The following is a 6,343-nucleotide window of genomic DNA, read 5'->3' on the forward strand; positions in this document are numbered from 1 at the left end:
CTTAAATTAGTTTATAGGGAAATGACGATGATTGTATTTAACGGCTTTGCATTTCATGGTTCAGTGGCATTTCAGATCAAATGCATGTTTCTGTTACTCTGTTTGCCTCAGCGTATAATGTAGGCCAATCGAGAAGTAAGCTGCCTGGTGTTGTTAGTGTGACCTCAAATTCACTGGCAAAGTAACCACTCAAATTTCAGATAATTATGGTCACTTTCATTTCAACATTTATTATACTGATCCTCTTGGAGAGCATAAAGTTAGCCAAAAACGTTTCTTTTTTTCTTCTTTTCAATTAACTACACTCCGTAAGATAAAATGTAAAAATAGAAACAATCACAAAAGGAGGACAAGGTGAGTGTCCAGGTCAAAGCTGCATGAGTGGATGGTCATGATGAAAGTGTATAGCAATGCGGAAGATGGACACATGTTGGAGGTCCCAAGTGGTGGCTTCAAGTAGCAGGTATTAGTGGCCTTACTAACAGGAGGAACAAATCACAGCTAACATTATGACCTTGTTTGAAGGCAAGAGATCGGATACATGCCAGCAATGTCCTGAGTTCCCGGTTCAGGATGAAACCAGATGATTCCATATTTGGACGCGTGGGTGGTTACCAGAGGTGAGCAATGATTGAAGTTGAATGTTGGCAAGCCCACAGCTTTCTGGACATTTGACTCAAAATTTGAGCAAATCAGACAGAATGGACATTCAAGCCTTTTTAATGATTTATTTAGTAACTTAAGTAAAAAGTAATTAAGTAAAAAAAAAAAAAGTGAGCTTGTTAGTAAAGGTGTGAATTTAGAGCTCTTTTCTGGATTGACAGTCATTTTTAGTCTTCTTGCAACCCCCTTTGCTGTCTCTGCTGGTCAAACGATAGAATGCAGGTTGGCACTTCCATGCTGGCCTTTTTGAAACCGGAAGCTTCTTCCATCTTCCATTCTTCCATCGTTGTATCCAGTCAATGCGCTCAACAGAATGAGAGCATAAACTGAAACTGAAATCCTCGTGTATTCACAATGAACCTACTCAAAATTATTTTTAAATGACTCGAAAAAGGATACCAACCAACTAATGTCCCTCGAAACACAATAACATTACACAATAATAGAAATACGGTGCAAGATGTTTCAATTACTTGTGTTGTGAAAGTAGATAACGTACCTTAATGGAGGTGTAATCATAGCGTTCATTGTTTATCACTGGCACATTTTACCAAAAGCTATCAAATGTTTGATATTGTGCAAAATGTGAAAACAAACATGGCTCACTTGACTTTTTTTTTTTTTTTTTTTTTTTTTCCGCAGTTTTTCATATTTCACTCTCAATCAAAATATGCTTGTGTCACTCAACAGCCTTGTCCTCCTCCTTTTTGTTGCTGTGCTACTTACCGTTTCCAATGACAAATAGCTTCCTGTCTCTATCTGGCTCTCAGTGCGGCTTTAAAAACCTACATGTGAAGTCCCTGTAACGTATATCTCAATGGATCTATCGCAGTTAACGTCTGCGTGCAAATGATATGCCCTCATCTTTGTTTAACTTCCTGTTTTCCTCTTGTAAATCTGGTTCGCTAAGTTGGAAAGTCCTCCTCTCTGAGTCAACCAGGAGCTTCTGCATGAAAACATTGTTTGTAAATCTGTCGTGATTAGATTAATATGTATGTATATGTATTGACGGTGTCAGTTGTGTTCTTTCGTCAAAGGGGCCTCCCAAGTGGGATAGCATGCTAAACAATTCAAGACTTAACAGTCTTGAATTCTTGGGTTTTGAAGTCTCTGTTCTGTTTCTCCGCTATCTCATGTTCTACCTCTCGTTCTCCCTCCCTGCTGTGGGGAGAACCCTGAGTTGAGCCTGCGGGCCAATTTGAGTGCAAAGAAAGCTGTCAAATTCCTGTTTCACTCCTTCTCTTCGACCAGTCATACGTTGCTTTTCTCCGAGGCCCCCTTGCCACTTATTTTCTGTCTTTTTTTAAAACACATCGAACTGAATTTGCTGGTCTCTGGAGATTGATAGAGATTTGGAGATTTGAAACATCAACAGCTACACCACCCGAGCTCAGACTGTAAAATAAAATCTGAAAAGGAGAACTGAAAAGGGTACTTTTAAAGAAGGTATATGGCAACAGGAACAAGAACGTGTACATGTTACACACTGGCAGTTCGCAAGATGGACACATGAATCACAAACCAAACAAACCAAAAGCAATATTATGGTATTTAGACATAACAACTCACACAAGGAGGATCACCAAACCGTCATAAGATTTAACAATAAACTTGTTATTCTCTGGGTTTTGTCACTGCGGTTTCGAGTTGAGTAAATGTACTCTGAGTTTGTCCACTCGGAGTTAACCTACATAAACAGAGCTTAGACTGTATGATTCACCATGGCAACGACAAACCAAAGATGGTTTACCGTAGACAGGAACAGGAAATCTTATTCAGCTCATGCACTCAATTTGAGCACATTTTCAAGGAAAATGCAAGCACCAGTTAACAGTGAACATACCTCACTCTAAAGCAGCGGTGTCAAACATGCGGCCCGGGGGCCAGATCAGGCCCGCAAACGTGTTTTCTCCGGCCCGCAAGCTGATTTTGCGGAGTTTAAAAACGAGTTGCATGTTTTAATCAAAGAAACTGCTGTTCCACTGTCCGCTGAATGTTGCAAAAGCCTTTTCTGCTATGCAAACAAGCTGTTAATACCGGGGCTGAGCAAGTGGGCCCAAGCACAGCCACTCTTAAGCTATGTTGTCTTTCTACCTATTACGCCACTCTCATTGCCCAAAAATGTCTCTGTCAAAAAAGGGGAAATTGCATGCAGACACAACACAACCAAAGCAAAACAAAGTAAAGTTGTTGCTATTTTAAGTTATTATTATGCCATGATTTTACCGGTCTTTGCTTCCACATTTCTTACGATGAGGTTTGACAATGCAAAGAATCTTGCAACGATGCAGTCTTTCGCACTTCACACAGGCAATACCTGCACATTAATGCTGTGGATAGACTCCCTACTGACATAATCAGCCTCAGTGATTGATGGATTGGAAAATCCATCAATAAGAAGAAGAAGAAGAAGAAGAAGAAGGTGAACGAGGGATCCGGGTTCCGGTGCGCAGGCCACCGTAGCTAGCTCAAGAGGGGGGAGGGAGAGTAATAGACGCTGCAATCTAAATTGTAACCACTTGATGTCGCTGTTTCTTCTTCAAAATCTCCAACTATGACACATTAAACCTTTAAGATGACACGCACGCTTATGTGTAATTGAAAAAAGTACCCCAGGACAGACATTAGTCATCAATGTTTAATGCAATAATACAGAAAACAGCTATACAGTATACGGTACACACATTCTCTTACTGCCTCTTTCTTTCTCTTATTCGCTCACAAACAGGCACGCAGAGTCAAAGTGGACACAATGGTTTTAGTACACGTTGCGTTTACCAAACAAGGCGAAGGAGCAAAAGTTTCCATTCATTATTTCGCTCAGAGTTCTTGTTTACGGAGATTCTGTCGTCCTTTTCAACACCGTGATTCTGTTGACGACAATATTCTTTACCAAGAGTCCTAACTAGTGAAGATAAAATAGAGTTGCAAGCAGGGTTTAGTTAAACTGAGCTGGTTTACAGCCATTTCTTTGACCAGGTTTTCTGACATCAACAAATTTGGATATTTTTTGCTTTGTACACCTTTTTGTTTGTGTTTAATAGTTGACACACACTAAAACCTGTTTTCTCTATGTAGCTAAAGAATGGAGGATTACAAACATATCAGAGTTCTTAACAAACATTACATTTGTCAAAAATTGGAACAACACTATGTTGGTCAACCGCTCTGATTCTTTCGGACAATTGGCCCACACAGGCAGCAGAGTGACTGAGGTGGGTAACAACGGCAGGGTGATACTACACACGTGTAGCTCCAGACTCAAACCGATGTCACTGTGATAATGAAAGTGCTGTGAATGACAGACTCGTGATTTTTCACCAATTTGGGGTAAATGCATTTTTTCTCTGCCATCACTGCCATTACTACAATAATTACAGGACCTTTTAATTTATGTGGCCCATGCAAATTATTTTTGAGAATTTAAGAAAAAAAAAAAAAAAAGGGTTGTGTGTTTTAATTTTAATATTTCTCTTCTTCCCATAACACATTATGCTTACCGACAGAATGTTTCTGTTTTTGGTTTGTTTTTTACATTGTGACTGATGTTGAGGTTGATTGAATTTTACAGCTAAAGTGTAAAACTCTCAGCTGAGTTAAAAGCTCACAAAACTCCACATTTTAATGATCACACGTTGAGATTGTGGTGACGTGGCCAAAGAAATGCCTGAGTAATGAATAGAAAGAACAGACTGAAGAGCCTGCTGGACTTGTCCGTAGGTAAGGCTAAGTCTGTGGTTTATATTATTTATAGCTTATCAGTTAGCTTTCATGACAAGACGTTTGAAATATATAGGGGACAATGTAACTTACTAAAAGCCAACAACGGTGTTGAAAATATACCATATTGTCCGGGTGTTTTGGTTTGATTTCTTGTGGTTGCAAAGAAATCGCAATGCTTCAGTGTTGTTTTTAATATGTATTGTGATGCAATGTTGTGTTATATTTATGTACTGTTTGTCATTATTTTTTATTTCGCTTTCTTGCTTGTTTTGGTTGTTTTTGGGTGCTGCCATTTTGGCTTGTGAAAGAGATCTTTTACGCAACTTGTCTGCTGAAATAAAATCCATCGTAAATGACACATTTTGCTGACATATACAATCGGATGGCTTAACGATTTAGAAAAAAAATGGCATTATGTACATACTTGAAACTAAAAACCATGTGAATTAATTCACAAGTTAATGCTCCTTTTGATTTACACAAACAACAAAGTAACATTAACGGTGAGTCTTTAAAAAATAAAAGACTGCTGGACAGCTCTCTCAGCGGTTACCTCACAGCCGCCCTGAATTAAACTCTTAACAGTCCGCTGACATGGCAAACCTCAATTCAAAGCACTGTCACCAATCATGAAACAAGACAAACTAGGAGTTCAAAGGAAACTTGTTTTTTTTTTTTTTGACAACCACATTTGCGTCAGATTACTGCAATCGTCACCACAATTTCTACAGTAATAGAGGAAACGTTCAGGTCTGGCACTAAACAGTGCGTCGTAGAGAGGTATCTTAGAGCAGTGTTTTTCGACCCCTGTGCCGCGGCTCACTGGCGTGCCGTGAGATGATGTCAGGTGTGCCGAGAAAAGGGAAGTCTCAGTAAAAACATTTAGAAACCACCACATTTCACAACACGTGTCACTACTACAACACTTATCTTGTTATGTAAATAATTTAGATGTTTATTTTATTTATTTATTTTTTTAATTTCATATTTTTTAATCTTCTCTTTGCACTGAATATGCTGCTGTAATTATGTAATTTTCCCCCAATGTGGGACAAATGAAGGCATTCTATTCTATTGTATTACAAAAAATATCCAATTTCACTTAATTGGTCAAAAAAAAAAAAACAACAACATTCCATAGTGGTGTGACTGCTTCAAATGAAATGTGAGCCTATTTTCCTCCCACAAGTCCTCCCAGGCTATCAGCTTTGTGTGCATATAAACAGGGTTTTTCACGCGGAGTGAGTGTTAACAATTCAAGAGACTAAAATATCATGAGGCTAAAAAGTGTCAATTTATAATGTTTTGGGTTGGCGGTGTGCCGTAGTATTTTTTATTTATTTATTTTTTTTTAATGAAAGAAACGCGCCGTGGCTCAAAAAAGGTTGAAAAGCACTGTCTCAGAGAACCCACATCACAAAGAGTCCTCGCTCATAAAACTCTTCTCGCGGTTTAAAAGCCCCAACATCTTAGTTCCATTGCTGCTATCTGTTCAATGCCAAAAGGAGTAAACATGCATATTTTACTTCTGACAGTGTCCTAAATCAGTGATGCCACATTACGCCCAGGTTTGTTTGGGTCTTGTTGCATGAAGGACAGCAGGTGTGTTAGAAGGACTGTGAGGAACTACAGAGCAGGACTTTGAGGAAGGTCCTTTTGCTGAGCAGATGGACAGTCAATCAAACGCCTTCTTCTGTTTTCCATTCCATTCCATGTTTGTTGTCCAGCTCTATATAGCAAATGTAAACATCCTCGAATTGCATTTTCTAACATCAAACGAGTAGCAACTCCAAAACGAAGGTTTCCTTTAAAAAAAAAAAAAATTAGCGATGAACCCCGAAGCGCCGTCACAGGCCGACGTGTCTTGGAAAAAAAAAAAACCTGATCGACTCAGCTGACATTTTTTCCCCCAATTAAAGTTTACATACAACAGGTCATATATACTTTACATGCACAC

The sequence above is a fragment of the Nelusetta ayraudi genome, unplaced genomic scaffold (genome assembly GCF_046127955.1).
Source record: "Nelusetta ayraudi isolate G7.1 ecotype Tasmania unplaced genomic scaffold, CSIRO-AGI_Nayr_v1 ptg000031l, whole genome shotgun sequence".
Lineage (NCBI taxonomy): Eukaryota > Metazoa > Chordata > Actinopteri > Tetraodontiformes > Monacanthidae > Nelusetta > Nelusetta ayraudi.